General features: G+C 53.8%; 2 long non-coding RNA genes across 2 annotated transcripts; both read right to left on the reverse strand.

The window, feature by feature from the left end:
* Nucleotides 1-2,243: 2,243 nt before the first annotated feature.
* Nucleotides 2,244-4,252, reverse strand: LOC140598868 (uncharacterized). Its single transcript, XR_012001420.1, has 2 exons — nucleotides 4,161-4,252; nucleotides 2,244-2,344 (listed from the first exon to the last, which is right to left on the reverse strand). It is a non-coding gene; the product is annotated as an uncharacterized lncRNA (long non-coding RNA).
* A 469-nt stretch (nucleotides 4,253-4,721) lies between these two features.
* Nucleotides 4,722-6,305, reverse strand: LOC140598869 (uncharacterized). Its single transcript, XR_012001421.1, has 3 exons — nucleotides 6,135-6,305; nucleotides 5,710-5,870; nucleotides 4,722-5,214 (listed from the first exon to the last, which is right to left on the reverse strand). It is a non-coding gene; the product is annotated as an uncharacterized lncRNA (long non-coding RNA).
* Between the last annotated feature and the right edge of the window lie 10,779 nt (nucleotides 6,306-17,084).

Consider the following 17,084-nt stretch of genomic DNA (forward strand, 5'->3'; position numbering starts at 1 on the left):
GATAACAAAGAACTAATTAGCAAGTCCTCAAAATAGTTTCATAAGGGAGGGCATTACCTAGGCCGGCACTGTCAGATAGAAATAAAATTTGAGGAGTGGCTGGGTCATGATCCCGAGGTGCTGGGATGGAGCCCCCCACCTTTCTGCTGCCTGCCGGTTGGGGAGTCTGCTTCTCCCTCTCCCTCTGACCCTCCCCTTGCTCCTGCCCTCTCTCTCGCAAATAAAAAATATATTTTGTTTAAAAAAGAAATAAAATGTGAGCTCTGTATGCGAACTGAGTATATAATCTTAAATGTTTTAATAGCTATTTTTAAAAATAATTTTATTTGAATTCAATTTGCCACCATACAGCATAACACCCAGTCCTCATCCCATCAAGCGCCCTCCTTAGCGCCCATTAGCCAGTTTAAATGTTTTTATAGCTATTAAAAGAAATTAAAAATAAACAAATGAAATAAACTGTAATAATGTTTTATTTAACCCAATATTCAAAATATTATTGTATCAACATACAATAAATATCTTAAAAATTGATGAGATACTTCATAATCCTTTTGTCGTGCTAAGTCTTTGGAACCTGGTGTGCGTTTTACATTGTCAGCACATCTCAGTTCAGACCAGCCACATTTCAAGTGCCCAGTGGCCACTCTGCTGGCAGAGCTGAGACAAAGTCACACACACCGGCTCTGAGAAATAGTTTACATATAATGAAGGGCTATTGGGACCAAGGAGAATTCATCCCAAGTGCAAGGATGATTTATCAGCTAGCACAGAGACAGCTTGGATTCCCCAGAATCTTTGCCACCTGCTAGATAATGCCTGAAATTTCACCATCAGCTCCCTGTAATCTTCATAACTGTGACACACTCTTCTCCTTTTTCACTCACAGACTGGAGACCTGGGATATGGGTTTACAGAAGGATGTGGGCCACAAGGTTTTCCCTCCATGGGAAAAACTAAGAGAACACAGGAAAGTTACTCTGGCTCACCAGAGATGTGTCATAGCAAAGCGAGTTCAAAACCTGTAACTCTCTCCCACCTTTCCAATCACATTAGCTGCCCTGATTAGCTGAATTTGTCAGGCTTCCCATCAAAACAGCTTCCCTGGGACACATGCTGGAGGAAGGCCAGCCTGCCCGCTCTGGAAGCCCTGGTGCTCTCATCCCTTGTGCCACTCTGGACCTCACACCGGGCCAGGGCATCTCATCTAGACATGCTGGAGGAGTGTCCACTGGACAGAAATGGAAACATCTTAGGGAGCTATTGCTGCCCCCCAGAACCCCCACCCCAGGCCCTACAGGCTTAGGGAGCATTTCAGTTTGGTGGTTTCTACAGACCTTTGACCCACTCTACTCTGTGGACTCCTGAGGAGAGGCGGAAGGGGAACCTAATCTCCCAGGCTATTGTGGGACCTGCTAACCTGCTATTATCTGAAGAAAATGCTGAACATTTCAGATCTCAGAGCCAAACAGCCTACAGTGTGGAAACATCTGAGTTTCTGGAGGGATTGTTTTTCAGTGTCTGGCACTGTGTTGACGGCCCATGGAGGAGGTGGGGGAGAAGGGCTTGTAACCCCAGAATAGAAGCCCCATTTCCTGAACAGCCTGCTTGAACCAGAGTGTTTTTAAAGTTAACCCAAATTATTAAATAAGATGAGTGAGTTCCCACAGCTCACAGACAGCACAGCACTCAGCATAGAATTACAGACGTCAAATAAAGATTGGGAGTCTTGGGGGCACCTGGGTGTCTCAGTGGTTAAGCCCCTGCCTTCGGCTCAGGGCGTGGTCCCAGGGTCCTGGGATCATGACCCACATCAGGCTCCCTGCAGGGAACCTGCTTCTCCCTCTGCCTATGTCTCTGCCTCCCTCTCTGTGTCTCTCATGAATAAATAAACAAAATCTTAAAAAAAAAAAAAAAAAAGATTGGGAGTCCTGTGTGTGGTGGTGGTAAAAGCACCCAGTAGAGTGGGCCAAGCTTCCATGCTTCGGGTGGCATGGGTAAGGGGTTTGCCAGAGCCTGGGGTGTCTCACTACAGAACCCCATCCTCTCCTTGCATCCTCCCTGTAATCTAGAACCAGGCCCCCTCCGTCTCCTCAGCTCCACCCCCACGCTCCCCTACCACCAACCAAGGAGAACCAAAGTGCCAAAATGTGAAACAAAATGTTTGCTATGAAATTCCTGGGGGAGAGAATATTTTCTGGTGAACAGTATCTTTATGAAAACACCCAGGCTGACTCCACAGCTGTTGTAAAAATTTATCTGCACCATCAAATGTGTTTCACTCGGTGACTTATCTGATTTGGAAGCAGATTCTTCATGATGCATCAGGAATCTCGGGAGGGAGCTAAGTATACCAACAACAAAACAAACTTGTTAAAAAGTTACAAAAGTGATGCTGTGCCTACTAACTCCACTTTTTTCCCCAAAAGTTCTCAGACCACAGCTCGCACTCCTGTGCAGTGATGACTGGGAGCAGGCTGGAGGCGGCGGTGCCCCCTCAAGCCAGAAAACAAGTCAGGGCTGGGGAAGGGCCACCACGCTTCACTAACCCACTGTCCCAGATGTGTGACTATACAATCTACAGCCTGGAAGTGCCTGCCTGCCTTCCAGGTCGCTTGAGAGGTTGGGGGTGTCAGTGGAACAATCACAGTTTTGAATTGCATGAATTGTCGTTTCCTAACGAAACGACATTGGCATTTGGGAACTGTGAGGGGTTTCGCATGTGAGGGGTTTCGGGTAGAGATTCTCCTTATCCAAGGAAGCAGCAAGCAGGATGGCATGGCAGGCAGGGCGGTGGCCTGAGGTCAGCCTGCTGGCCTGCGAGCCTGTGTGTCACAAGCATCACCATTTCTCAACTAGAACATATGTGAGGAGGCTGGGCATGGGATCCGAAGATGAAATAAAAAGCAAAGCCTATATTCGGACAGGGAAGTGTGAAATGCAAACTACAGAATTTCTTTGGACTCTGTGTGTGTGTGTGTGTGTGTGTTTGTGTTTGTGTGTGGTCAGTGTCTGACCTCATAAACCTCCTCAAAGTTTAACGCATCTAACATGCCCTAAACCCCAAACCCTAAAGCTGCCACAGTTGTTAACCATTCGAGTGCCTTTTAAAAAGGGAATTAGCTGGGAAACCACCTGTTTCTATATGACATGTAAAAAGGGTTATTTTTAAAGGTACATTTACATGACACTTATTTTTTTTTAAAGATTTATTTATTCATAGAGAGAGAGAGAGGCAGAGACACAGGCAGAGGGAGAAGCAGGCTCCATGCGGGGAGCCCAATGTGGGACTCGATCCCAGGTCTCTAGGATCACACCCTGGGCTGCAGGCGGCACTAAACCGCTGCACCACCAGGGCTGCCCTACATGACACTTTTAAACGTAGGGCATTTTTGAGTTACCGAAGCCTTAACCTAAATAAAACAAAGCATTTGTTTTTCAATGTAGACAAGAGGGGCACCTGGGTGGCTCAGTCAGTTAGGGTCTGACTCTTGATTTTGGCTCAGGTCATTTTATCTCAGGGGCATGAGATCGAGCCCTATGTTGGGCTCACACCTTGGGCAGGATTCTCTCTCTCCATCTCCCTCTGCCCCTAACCCTCCTCTCTACAAAAAAAAAAAAAAATGTAGACAAGAATTTGCTTCATTTGAATAATAAATTTATTTTATTGAATAATAAATTTCAAAAGCCAGCTATAGGGACGCCTGGGTGGCTCAGTGGTTCAATGTCTGCCTTCAGTTCAGGGCATGATCCTGGGATGTGGGATCGAGTCCCATATCGGGCTCCTTACAGGGACCCTGCTTCTCTCTCTGCCTGTGTTTTTGCCTCTCTCTGTGTGTCTCTCATGAATAAATGAATAAAATCTTTAAATAAATAGTCAGGGCACTATCACCATCAAAAATCAGTCACTTCCCAAATGGGAAGGGGTATGTCATCATGTTGCAGTAAAAGCTAAACCTCAAACCAAATTGAGGGAGACCCAAGAACGGCAGTTAGAGGAGCCTAAACTTGTAACTACTCTCCTAGTCACTAAGAAATGAAATTAGGGCAGGTTCAAGGGTGAGGAGTGTCATTTAAGTATCTAGGTGATTGTATAAAACCCCTCCAAGACCCAGTGATTTCTGGGGTGGAAATTCCCAAAAGCCTCCATCATGACTCACCATAATTTGCTGCCTCAGAGTCCCCACTGGTTTTGGCAGACCTCAGTGCCCCAAAGCTCCAGGCCAGCGGTAGTGGCAGCGGTATCTGGAAGCTTCCGTTTGGAGAAAATGGGGGTGAGGGATGGGTGGTGGCAAATTGCCTTATAAGGAAACTGTAAATTCTGGGAGGGCCTGGTGTTTCATCAAACTAGAAAAATGTTGAAGAGAAGATCCAAGAGCCCCAATGCCCCTCCCATCCAGAGTTCAGAGTTGGGGGAAAGAGAAGCGAGGGATATGTGTCCTTAAGAGAACATTCTTCTCTTTCAATCCACCTAGAGGCTCCGCGGCAATGTCTTAACCAAGTTCTGGAAACAAGAAGGCATCCAGCTCACAAAGGTCAGACCTGGACACGAATGTACCATGGAGCCCGTCGGGTGCGCCCCATTGTGGCCACTCCCTCAGAATTTCCAATTCCCCACTCTACTGGCCTGATGGGGCTTCTGTAGCAGAGAGCGCAGTAAGTTAAGGACTCTTGCCCCCCCCACCCCCCCCACTTTGCCTCTCTGGAGATGGGGGCGTTACCTGGAGCTCCCGTCTTCCACCAGGCCATTCTGAGCTGGAGCAGAAACGATGGGCGTTCCATAGGATCCTCCGAGACGTGCACATTTGGGCTCAGTGCTGGGCTGTCTGGGATGCGCTTCCTGGCACATAATTACCACCATCAAGATTATTATTAGCATTAGGCATTTACATGACACTTAATATTTTCAAAGCATTGTACTGCCGTTTAATTAGTTTTTCCTTGCAACATTCCTGTCGAGTCCACACTTGATAGCTGGGAGACTGACAGGAGGAAGAGAGAAATGCTAAAGGTTGGTGGGGAAGAGGGGATGCTGAATAGTTACTTGGCTTTTATTCTCTCCGGTGACCCAGGTAAGATCACTGCCCCCCAAATCCCTGCAAATTCTGCATCCCCAAGCCCCAGGTCTTGTCTATCAAGGCACCCATTAACCTCCAGCAGTGTGGTGGGGGTGGAGTCTCTTCCTTGGTATATTGTGATTGAAGGTTCAGACACCTTAAAAAAAAAAAAAAAAAGGCCTGTGTCAGTCAAGTTCAAGTTCACTTTTATTCAAAACTGCTGACACCCTTAGTCTCATTCCAAACCTCTCCATTAAAGTAACTTTAAAAATCCCAGGGTGGTGATTCCCAAACCTAAGGCCGCTCTGATAGGATGGCTTTAGTGTTTGACAAATCCTAATTCCAATTCCGTCTGTTAAAACTAGGAGTGGTGGGTGCAGGCCTCTCTGCCTCCCGCTGCCTCTGGAGGCTTCTCTCTGGGGCCTTAGAGCCCCAGAAGGGTCATGAGAAGCCATAGGTTCTACTTCGGAGACAATAATACCTTTTTTGGTACAAGGCCTCTCATTTCCCTCCCTGCTAAAGCTTCGGGAAAGAGGGAAAGGGGAGGGATGCAGCCCAGGCGCAACGGAGGAGGGACGCCTGAAATCTTGGGCGGTTAGCTGTAGGTTCCCACCACCCTGGGGGAGCAACCCCAGCCCCACCTCGCACACACCTGTGCTTTGCTAAAGCGAGCCAGGCACCTCCATTCTCTCCGCCTCCCTGAAAGTCCTTCTCCGTGGCCCGGGGTGGAACCAACGATGCCCCTTTTGCATAGGGCCGAGGCACGTTCGGCGGTAGGGACGGGGTTATGTTTCCCTTTGGCCTGCGGGCGACCTGGGGTTAAGATCGGGCGGTAGAGCTGTGTCTCCTGGCAGTGCCGGTCCAGAGTCCCCTCCTTCCCTCCCACAGGCTTCGCTTCCTTCCCTCCCTATCCCCACTCCGGGTGCTTGTCCGGGCGACTCGGTGGGCGACCCCCCCAATGGACTGCCAGGACCGGGACAGAAGCGACCTTGAGGGGTGACCGCCCCGGCGTGATTGGGAAACGCTGGGTCCTGGAGGTTTTGCCACCTGCCTCACCCGCCCCCGGGACCCACCCACCGTCCTTATCCGCACTGGGACAGTTGAAGCGCGAGTCTGGGGAAGCTCGGAGGCAGGCTTGTCTTTGCGGGACCTGAGTTCCTTGTACATCCCAGTCGGGTCCTCGCCGGCTGCTGTGGGGTGGGGGAGAGGGGAGGGGAGGGGGCAAGTCTGAAAAGTCTGGGCTTTGGCGACCCCCTAGTAGACGCTGAGCCCAGCCACTGAGCCTGGGGGCGGGGTGGCGACGATGCCGCACCCCAGGAGCGGGGGCGCCTCAGGAGCGGGCGGAGGCACCCCAGGAGCGGGCGGAGGCACCCCAGGAGCGGGGGCGCCCCAGGAGCGGGCGGAGGCACCCCAGGAGCGGGGGCGCCCCAGGAGCGGGCGGAGGCGCCCCAGGAGCGGGCGGAGGCACCCCAGGAGCGGGGGCGCCCCAGGAGCGGAGGCACCCCAGGAGCGGGGGCGCCCCAGGAGCGGGCGGAGGCACCCCAGGAGCGGGCGGAGGCACCCCAGGAGCGGGGGCGCCCCAGGAGCGGAGGCGCCCCAGGAGCGGGCGGAGGCACCCCAGGAGCGGGGGCGCCCCAGGAGCGGGCGGAGGCACCCCAGGAGCGGGGGCGCCCCAGGAGCGGAGGCACCCCAGGAGCGGGGGCGCCCCAGGAGCGGGCGGAGGCACCCCAGGAGCTGCGGCCTGCGGGCCTGTCCAGACCAGCATCTCTGCCGCGTCCGCCAGGGCAGGCACCGAGGCCGAGCCGCTGCTGGCGCTTCCCGGGATCCCTGCGCTCGGGACCGCGCGCCTGGAGACGAGGCGGACCGTGCGGGCCGGGGGAGGCTGCGGCCTCCGCACGGCTCTCGGGAGGGGCCCTCGGTGCGACGCAAGCCGGGGTCTCCCCGCAGCGGGCCAGGCTTTGGGATTCCCGTTCTCGGTCCCGGGCGGGGGCTGGCGTGCAGGGCGGGCTGGGGGCTCCCGGACCGACCCCCGCAGCCAAAGGCGCACGGCTGGCGGGACGCGGCCGACTGGAGGCCTTGGGAGCGCCGAGGCCTCGCGTCTGTCCGTGCGAGGGAAACTAATCTCCGTCCTCCGTGGGGCCTGCGGGGCGACCTCAAGAGATCCCGGAGCCCACCGGTCCCCATCTGGCTCCTCGGGAGCTGGGGACAGTGGGTTCTCCATTTTCAACGGGCTTGGGCTAGTTTAGGGCTGTATCACCCTCTCCAGCTTAAAAGGAGGAAACCGAGGATGGGTTGCAGGGAAGATTGAAGGAGCTAACCCGGCCCGAGAGAGGGAGAGCCTGCTCCGAGCAAAAACCCGATAAATACTGGTTATCTACTCGGCCATCCTTCCCTCACTTTTTGGAGGAAGGGCTGATCCGCTGGTTTGCTGGCTCTCTGCCCTCTTCCCTCCCCATCTCTAACCTTTCTCCCTCTTCCTCCCTCTCCCCTTGTCTCTTCCTCTCTTCCCCACCGATCTCCCCTTTGTAGACCCTCAAAGTCAGAGTGAAATGTAAGAAACGTTTAAAATAAATCCCTTCGTTTTCCGATGTCAGCCCTACCACCCAAGTTGGAAGCTGGTCAGAGCAGCGCAAGCTGGAGCGGGGTTCGCTGGCTCTGGTCTGCCTCTTGGTCAGCTCCTGGCAACACACTCGCCCCCGTGTCTTGACCTTGATTCCTGAAGTCCGGGTTCCGTGGTCGGCCTGGGAGAGTCCCGACAAGCGGACCAACAGGATAGAAACAGAATCTCTGCCTTCCCGATCTGGCCGGCAAGGAGGGTGTCCACACACCCACCCCGCTCAGCCCATAGCGTCTGCCCCGGGCTGGCCACAGGTCCTAGGATACCCACTGTGCTAGGCCCAGGCCTAGAGCTCCCAATTTCCCAGGCCGACCTGGCTTAGTGGGGAGGCAGTTGACCCCAGGACTGCTATACAGAGGCCAAAAGGCAGGCGCCACGTTCGGAATTCCACGGGTCAGGGCTGAGGGGCTGGGAAAGAAAGCGCTGTCACAGGCTGTATGAGTCCTAAGGCACCAAGAACCAGAATCGGCAAACCCGAGGCCACCAGTGGTACTGTGCTTCCGGAGAGACGGTGAAAAACCCTGAGCCACACAGACCACCGGGACGGGAGTCAGGGCCAGGACACCAACTAAGACTTCAGGCCTCAGTTTGTATTCACACTGCGGTTCACAGGACAGATGATCAGACCTCCCCATCTTGATTTTTCTATCTCTAAATAGGACCACTAACCCCAAGCCTCAATCACACTTGGGTGGGGGGTTGTGGGGGGTTGTGGGGGGTTGTTGAGAGGCTGAAATTCACTACCACCCCCAGGAGCCAGCCATCGCATAACTATTCCTGGACTCACAGACGGAAAGAACAGAAATGTCCCCTCCATTGGGAAAGTAAAGGGTCCAGGGTTTAAAGTGGCAAATGCTCTGATTGTCCCCAGGGGAGTTTCTTAGTCCCAGGGGAAGGGATGTGCGGCCTCTGCTCTGCTGTGGATAAGGGGATAGGGCCTTGCACAGCCACTCGGGGAAAGCTGAAGACCCAGGTTAGGGGCCCCATCTGCTGTTCCGTCAGGTATGGACTGATTGCGGCTGCCCAACCAGCCTAACTCAGCCAGGTGGCCCCACGTTTGGGCGCCAGGCCTGGCAGAACAGCCCCATCCCATGGAACCGGGCTTTCCTGGAGGGCGCAAACCTGGAACTCGAAGCGCAAGTTATACCCGATCTCCCGGTAACCTGAGCAACATATTGCTCCCTCTGCCTGGGTTTCCATGCTTTATTAATTTCGTGGAGAGTTCAAGGGGAAGTGGTTTGAGGTTTAAGCTATCCTACACTGGTCTTAACGCTTGAGTTTTCTGTTCTCTGTGACGGGTCCTCTGGTTGGGGGCCAGTCCACTCCTGGCAGTGGGGATGGACCTGCAGTGTTCCTAGCCTCACCGTTCTTTCCAGGTGTGGCACTTCTTCAGTCCTGTTTTGACACTAACCCACATCCAGGGCCTGCGTCTTCTCATCTAAGCCTTCCACAGTAGCATCCATTATGTTCTCACTGGCCCCGTGACATGAGTCCTCCCCAACGTGTTCACACTGCAAAGTGAAGAAAGTTCACTTGTTTTTTTTTTTTCTTTTTAAAAAGATTTTAGTAAATGGGCACTTACCAAGGTAATTCGGGCCGAGAAACAATCTGACTCTCATCAAATGAAATCCTTGGACAACTGAGAAAACAATAGTATAATTAAAGCAGCTATACATTAAATATGTATAAGAGATTAGGCTATAAATGGCATATAAAGGTCCGGGACCTATGAAGAGTTAGAAATGGAAAGAAAATAAGACACAAGCGCCTCTTGACGGGATGAGCACTGGGTGTTATGCTATATGTTGGCAAATCGAACTCCATAAAAATAAAAAAAAAAGATATGGTATATATAAAGAAGATATAAAAAAAGACACAAGTGCCTATATTTATGGCTCAGATTCAATGCTAGATTCAAGGTCAGAGTGGAGAGGGGGATCCGTTTAATCTAATACCCTCAGTTTAGAATAAAGAAACCGGCTCAGCGGGAACCAGGGCCTGCTCAAGGTCACATTGCAGAGAGAGGGGGCTAAGGAACCCAGTCCCCGACTCCCAACGCAGCGCATCCCATCCCGCTGTCTCAGGCATTTTCTACTTTTCTGAATCACAGAGCAAAGGGCCCCACGTGGGTTTTTTTCTCTCGGGCTTTGGCTCTCACGAGGCGAGGGGATCCCAAGAAGGATCCTTTCCCGGAATCCCGTCGTCTACACTCGGTCAGGCGCTGGCTGACAGGGAAAGAGGCCAAAATTCTCCCCCCTCGGGTGGGGGACTTGGATCATAAACCTCGGTCTTGAGCACCACACAGCTGCAGTTCTCCAAAGGCACCGACAGGTGGCGCGTTCCTCACAGCAAAACGGGCCGGGAATTCGACAGCGCCGCCTCCCCTCGGCCCTTGCCCCAGCCGCTGGCCTAGGGTCCCTCTCCAGAGAAAGGGGACAATAAGGGGTGTAGCGGGGGAGCTCAGGCTAGGTGCCTAATGCTTTGAAAAGACAATCCCTAGAAACTCTGGTTCCAGCCTTGGGCTCAGAGAGGCCTCACGCTCCGTGGAAGGGGTCAATGAGCACTGGGTGCAGAGGGCTAGGCTCTGCCCGGGGGTCAGAGAACACACCGAGACCCTTCGGGGTCACCCCTAGGGGCGTCAGCATCCCTCAACCGACTCATCCGTGAGCTCGCTCGTTCACGCGCACTCGGCTGCCGCCTTTCTCAGCCACCCGCCCCAACTCCTACCCTTCACGTATTTTTTCTTTTATATTTGAAGGGTGGAGGTAGAATAAGGGAAGAATAAGGGGAAGACGGCACTTTTTTCAATTGCGACAATAATTATCCGAAAGCAGGTTTCTTAATCTGCTCACCCATTATTGACTTTTCTTCTAATATTTGGCTTTGTTGCTTCGATCACGTACTTGGCTCCTTTGCATAACAATTTTGGAGCGGGGGTCCTTGGGGCGCGAGGGGAGGGACGTGCAGGCAATAGCCCCACTCTCCGCAGGAAGTGAGGCCAGCCGCCCCCCATCCCTAACTGTACCATTCAAGCCTGGAAAGTTCTGAAGGTGAGTGGGGTTGGAGAGGAAGCTGCTAACCCCTCGGGGAGGAGGTTGGGGAGGAACCCTAAGAGCCTGGAGTTAGACCCTGCCAAAGGAGGAATTGTGTCTCCCCCTCGTGTCCCACTGCATTCCCAACCCCAAGAGACCCTGCCTCAGGCCCTCTTCCCCCCAGGCACACACACACATACTGGGGAGACAGCAAACCTCACTTAGAGGGGAATGGAATGGGTGGGCAGCCAGGGAATGGAGACTATTACTATCTCTCATCTCCTCCCAGCACTCTCATCTGGGACTTAGGCCACTGGACAAAACTCAGACTCCTATGGCTCCGAGCTGGGTTTGGTGAGCTCTGGGACCAGTGACGGCCTCTGTGGGACCCTGACCTAGTCCCTTCCCTTCTCCCTGTCTCCGTTGTGTGATCTGCAGAGTGGGCTTTGTGTCTACGCACTTTGAGTCCCTTTGATCTTGCCTTTGCCACAAGTTGCCCACCTCCCCTCCCCCCAACCAGGGTTAGGACTTCAGGGCTGCATAGGTGTTTCTTCCAGAGGAAGAGGAAAACAGTGGCTGTTTTAATCTATGTTTAAACAACTGCCTCCTCCGCCTTTGCATAGTTCCTATCAGGGGTGAGAGATGAACAGTTGGTTTGGGGTCAGAGCCCCCGAGGGGGCTTGCGACTTAACACTCCTTACTTTCCAAAGCCTCCATAAAGGGAGTTGCTCTCTCATTCCAGCTCACACAAAAACACACACGAGGAGACTCTATACACATGGACACGCACAGGCACGTACAACGGTGCAGAGCCCATCCACACACAACACTTGCACACGTGAACATAGCGCAAGCACAGGAGGATTAGCGGGACACCGAAAATCCACACAGTCCTTCCGAGCACACCCAGACACACTTGCCCACTCACTCACCTGGAGCCTCACACACAGAGTCACGAACAAGTACGCACGCGCGGCGCACACTCGCCCCTCTCCCCTGTTTCTGCAGGAGCTAGCAGATGGGGAAGGTGGCCCGGGAAGGCCTCGGCGTTGCAGTGACCCCTCCCCTCCCTCCTCACCCGCACGCGATCCAGGCTGGGATAGAAGGAGGTGGGGTGGGCGTGGGGGGAGACACAAGGGTCTCGCCCCTTTGCCTCTCCACTACAGGCTCTGGAGACTGCCCTTCCCGTCCGCTCCCCTTCCGGACTAAACTTTTTCTCTCCCTTACCTCCCCGCCAGCCTCCCGCAGCGCCGACCTCGGCTGGAGCCCGGAGCAAGTCCCGCATCCTCTCCCGGGTGAGGGTCCGCAGGCTGCGTCCCCAAGGACGAAAGGGGGGCGCGGCCTGGCTGTGGCTCCGGGGCCCGCCGGGAGGGAGGCGGGAAGGCGCGGGCCAGGAGCCAGAGCAGCGAGAGCTGGGTGCGCGGACTTCTGCTTCTTTTCCCGGGTCAGTGGTAGAAGATCCCAGGGACAACCTCTCACCCCTATGGGAGTCAGGGGAAGGAGAAGGACCGTTTCCTCTGGGGCAAGCAGTAAGAACGCTGTTTGGAGCTGCAGGGGCATTCCTATGCAAAGGACTTGGATGCTGCGGTTTTTCTTCTTTTCTCGAGTTTTTGTTTTTGTTTTTTGGTTTTTTTTTGTCCGCAACTTTGAAGTTGGGTCCGGACATCCCGGAGAGCACGGACTGAGCCGAGGGGGCAGCAGAACCCAGAAACCGCGCTGGCCCCTCCTCACTCGCTCCCACACTGGTACCCACCGGCGTGCACACGCTCGAGGCCAGTCGGTGTGGACTCCGACCCGCGCCGAGCAGGATCGAGGTGGGAGCCGCCACTTGGACAGGTGGGGACTGAGGTGGGCCAGGGGCCCCCTCGGCCTGAGGGTGCCTGGGCTCAGGGAACCTCCTAGGGAGGGGGAGGGGTGAGAGAGGACGAACAGCAAAATAAAAGAGAAGAAAATTCAAGCGTAGACGCTGAATTTACTCTGGGTTTTCTTATTTTTGTGGGGAAGGATAAAACATTAGCGTTTCAGTTTTGGTGTTTGGGTGGAATTCCGTGTAAGGAGAAAAGCAGGATGTCTGATTAAAATGAAGAAAAATATGGAGAGAGAGTGTGTGTGGTTGCTTTGCTTTGGGAGCCATGAGTTCTAAAATCCTCGGCTCCAGGGGCCTGGCTCGCTTGGTGGTACAGCTCCAGAGTGGTTTGGGGATACAGAGAAGGGGAAGGCTTTCCTTGTAATCGGAGCTGAGGGGTCCTGCATCTCACCTTCCAGCATCCCTGCGCAGCCCTAACCCAGCTAGTCTACCCGCCAGCAGCAACCAGTCGGGTGTTTGCGAGCTGGCGTCCCGGGCACCCGGCGCCGGCCCCGCAGGCAGTCCGCAGGGCTCAATAAGGAAACCAGGGCCCCGGGAGCCCTTTCCAAATCCTGACCACCAGGTGCAGTTTACAGAAATCACTGAAATGTTTCCCCCATTTCCACACAGTCAAGTGAAGAAAGGGCTTAATTTTCTCAGCTTGATCAGGCTTGAGAGGAAAAAAAAATCTTCAGACAAAAACCCAAACCGTTTCTAGAACAAAAAGGTGCGTGCTGTGAACTGCTCCCTCGGATAAGAGGGAAAAAACCCTGTGAAAGGCAGAATGGTGGGGACAAGAATCCAAATATTGAAATCCCCAAAGAGGACAACCTCCAACAGCAGACACCTTCCTTCCTTCTTTCCTTCCTTCCTTCCTTCCTTCCTTCCTTCCTTCCTTCCTTCCTTCCTCTTTCTCTTTCTCTTTTTCTCTCTTTCTTTCTTCCTTTCTCTCTTTCTTTCTCTCTTTCTTTGAAATTTTTAGGAACCTGGACATTTACCAGTGTATTTCACGCACACAGAAAAAAAAAAAAGAAATTCTCCCTGGCTCCCCCCACCCACCCAGTGTTCTGGGCCATCTACAAACAAAGCTGCCGCCCCAATTTCTAGAGTCAACAGAGCATTTTATTTTCCATGGTTTGCCTCCCACGCACCCCCCACCCATCTCAGCGTTTACCCTTCCCCCGCCTCCCCCAGTCCCACTCCAAGCTTCGGGCAGAATTGCTTAGGATCCCTAACCAATACCCAACGAATCCCCTTGCACCCACCCACCCCCCACATTATTATCGCTTCCAAATGAAGACCAAAACCAAGAGCGCTAATTGAATTAGTCTATTGAAAGGACTGTCAGGTACAATGACGTGGCTCGAGGCCCCACATTTCCCAAGGTCTATAGGCTTTGGGGACCTGCGATGTATAGTCTGACCTTCTGGCTCATAATAATACCGCGGCACTTGTAGCAGAAATCTCCTTGCATTCACTCCCAACAAAACCGCTGGTCACCCAGTCCCCGTAGGAAGGCTGCACGCTATTGTGTTGCGACAACTCATTCATGTCCCGCGCCACGAGGCCCCACCGCCATCTGATCTACACTCGAAATGCGATTACCACCGTGTGCATGCAACACGCTCGCACTCTCGGCCCATCGCGCACACGCCTGGCCAGGCTGCAAGAGCTTTTCCTTCACAATTCTCCTCACACCCATCCCCAAAAGAGAGGTGGAAGCAGGCAGAACCATGACATTTGTCTCTGCCTAAACGAAATCCAAAAGTCTGCGGAAATGCAGGTTGGCGGGAGATCTCTTTTCCGAACTGCACGCACCCAGACCCTCAGCAAACATTTCTCCGAGCCCAACTGGCTGGTGGGGCAGACTTGGGTGGACACGCTAAAGTGTACATACACGAGCCTCCTGCCATGCACACAAATACAGACACAAAAGGTTTTTTTTTTTTTTTAATAGACTCTCTTTGTGATTCTTACATACACAAGCAAATAGACACAGATATAGGCTTTGGCCCCCACAGCCACGGGCAACTCTGCAAATTGTTAAGTGGTTTTTTGCAAGAATGGGAAGAGGAGAAACAGGTATAATTTCTCAGCCTTCACCTTGAAAAGCACTCATCAGTCTTCCTGCTATATGACCCTCAGACTTCTGTAGCACCCCCCCAAACACATAAACATACTTCCTATCTGTTTGGCCAGGTGCCTTTTTGCTTAGTGGAAGCCCCTGTTAGCCGCAGAGAATGCAGAACGTAGAGAAAGTAATCTGGGACTGGGAGAGAGGCAGTAGGATTGGGGTCTCTCTCTATCCGGCTTCCCCCATCCCCACACCACCACCAGTGAAAGCCTCTTTGGGCCCCCTCCTTCCCTCTCTCCCTCCCTCCATCCCTCAAGTGGGGGAAATAAACCATAGGGGTTCTGCCCTTCCGCATTTAAAACAAAATATCTTTTTCCCTATTCTCTGCTTTAATGTGAGCTGGGTATGGAAGTGGAACTTAGGGACCATCTATTGCAAAGATGTAGCTAGGTCAGTGGCCTTCTGTGGAGCCTCTTACCCTGGGAAACTGCACCACTCAGAACGTCAAGGCAACGGAAATGGGCACTGGGTGCCTCCAAACTTCCATACCTTTGGCTCAGAAGCAGAGGGCTTTTGAAGAAAGGGACTCCATTCTCTTCCTTGTAGATTTCCCTACCTGCTTCCCGACAGTCAATCTCCTGGCCATCCCCACCTGGATATCTATCAGGTTGGAAGAAAATCCTTGAATTCTCAAAGGCAGAAAGGAGTACCCCCAAATGCATAGCCACACAAGTGTATTCAGACGTGTGCACACACACCGCTCCAGTCACACCCAATCCCTTCACCCAACATACTCACAACTCGCCCAGTCCCGAGCCCACTCGGAGTCCTCTGGACCCCCCTCACACCCCCATCTCGGGCCAACATTTGCTCCCTCTCAGCACTCACACACCTCACTTCCCGGCTGGCTTGCTGGGACACCACCCCGCTAGCCTAGTGTGTTCATTTTCAGGAAGGAGAGGAGGGCTTGGGGCCGGGTGGGGGTCGTGGAGAGCTGAGGGTTCTGGGTGCGGCGCATCCGGGGCGCAGGCCGGCCTCGGGGAGGTGGGGAGGTGGGTGGGTGGGGGGGACCAGGCAGCGCGCGGAGCGCCGCCTAATCCAGCCGGAGCTCGTGGGCCGCGGGTGCATTTATCATCCCATTACTGTAACAAATCCGGGCTCTACTACATGAAAGGTAAAATGAATTACCGACGTTAAGCCGTCAATAAAGTCATTTCTGTAAATGGTGTCTCCAAAGGGCCGCCGCATTATTCAGCTGGCTTTATCAGCTGGCTGGAAATTACGTGGAGGAGCCGGGCCGCGCGGCGCGCGGGGCCGCTCACTTTGATTAAGCGTCTTGCCAGCGCGATGTGACAGAGCTTTTGACCAGGGTTTTATTCACAGGCCTGTGATGAACGCCAAGCTGATCAGGCGGAATGAAGAGTAATTAAAACCTATAAATTATCTTCCGCAGCCCTTCTCGAGGCGTCTCCTGCAGGCGAGATAAGGCGTCGAGACCCTATTTACGGCGCTGAAAGGGACCGCGGCGCACAAAAGCTACGCGGCTAAATAGGATATTGATAGTGTCCTAATTAGAATTTAATTAAGTACCCACGCTCGCTTGCGGGATAAAGATTTCAATTTTGCGAACTTAAATATAAATAAAACCCCACCCCCCATTTCGGGGAGAAAAGGTGGGGGCACCGGGAGATTTTCGGGGAGCCCTTGGGTGTAGAACTGAAGAGGACCCGGCCGACTCCCAGGTGGGGCTGGGGGGCGGGCTTGGGAGGGCCGAGGAGATCACCCCGGCCGGCGCAGCGCAGCGCTCCCCAAAGTGGTTCGGGCAGCCCCCAGGCGGCTGGGAAGGTCTAACCGGGAGCTCTGAGAACCCCAGTAGAGGAGGACCCCCCGGCCGGCCCGACCCGAGGATGCAGCCAGCAGCACCAACTCCCACTCTCCACCAGCCTCTAAACTTCGGGTCCTGGGGCGGTTCGGCCTTTCGCGGGTTTCGTTTTATTTTCCTTCCAACCCTCTGTGACTTTTCTGGTCACGGGGGAATTGTTTTGTATCGTCCTCTAAGACAATATCCCCCCCAGAGACCCCTTTTCCGCTCCCAGACGGGGATGGGGCCAGAGAGAACAGGTCCCCCGGAGCCCCACGCTAACATCCCTGAGAAGGCCTAAGTTGCCCGAGCCGCTCTGGCCACTCTCCGGGACCGCAGGCTGCAGGATACAGTGTGCACCTGGCCCTCTGAAATAGCTCGGCAGACAAACCCTGCTGGTGTCCAGCGCCTCACCTCCCCCCACTCTCCATCCTTGGCGTGGGAAAACTTTTAGGGTGCCTCGACCGACCAGGAAACAGCAAAAAAGAGCCCAGCGGACTGGAGACGAGTCTCCGTGAGTGTGGAATTGGCATGAGCCTCCGCGATCCCCCAAAGCTTGGGAAGAACAGGCAGGGCTAGAGCCAGAGGCCTCCAGGG

Source organism: Vulpes vulpes, chromosome 5 (assembly GCF_048418805.1).
Source record: "Vulpes vulpes isolate BD-2025 chromosome 5, VulVul3, whole genome shotgun sequence".
Taxonomy (NCBI): Eukaryota; Metazoa; Chordata; class Mammalia; order Carnivora; family Canidae; genus Vulpes; species Vulpes vulpes.